Consider the following 690-nt stretch of genomic DNA (forward strand, 5'->3'; position numbering starts at 1 on the left):
GCAGACTTGGTGACCCTGGGCTTGTGGGCACAGGAACGACCAGACGGTCATCTGGGATGAGGACAGCAGGCACCCTTGGGGCACGGGCAGTTCCTCACGAGGCTTGGGCCGGCAGGGGGGCGAGGTCGTGGTGCCTGGGAAGTTAGTGCTCTGAGCCCAGGGTTTGCAGAGCAAGACAGGAAGCGGGCCTGCTTTACGCGAGGGCCTGCTAACCCTCGGAGCTGCATCCAGATAGAGCCGATGGGGTGCGGAGCGTGGAGACGGGAAGGGCACGGGGTGGTACAGGGAACACGAGGGGAGGGAGGCGTGACCGGGCTCAGGAGCAGGACGCTCACTGAGGGAACGTGCAGGAAGTCTGAGCTCTGGCTCGACAGGCACCCCTGGTGACCAGAGGCCTCCGGCTGCTGGAGTCCTGTCCGGAGAAGAGCAGCTCCAGCCACCGCTGTGCTCACGGGGCCGAGGGCCGGCCCTGGGCAGGGGCGGGGGTGACGTGCAGCCTCCTCCCGGATGCTGTGGTGGCACCTCCCGTGGTCCAGGGACCAGGTCCCTGCCCGTGAGGTCTGCCCGGCGCCAGGAGGGGTTGGCCCCGAGGGATGAGCTTGGAGGGACTGTTTGCCCTGGGCTTTGGAGGGAGAGCAGAGTCTAGACATCACGGGGGTGGGGACACGACCAGGGAGGGGACTGGCTTGC

General features: G+C 67.4%; 1 protein-coding gene across 1 annotated transcript in view; it reads left to right on the top strand.

The window, feature by feature from the left end:
* Nucleotides 1-690, top strand: part of DHX30 (DEAH-box helicase 30) — a 19,550-nt gene that overhangs the window by 14,423 nt on the left and 4,437 nt on the right. The gene's annotated exons all lie outside the window — the stretch shown is intronic.

This window comes from Myotis davidii, unplaced genomic scaffold (genome assembly GCF_000327345.1).
Source record: "Myotis davidii unplaced genomic scaffold, ASM32734v1 scaffold663, whole genome shotgun sequence".
NCBI classification, from domain to species: Eukaryota; Metazoa; Chordata; class Mammalia; order Chiroptera; family Vespertilionidae; genus Myotis; species Myotis davidii.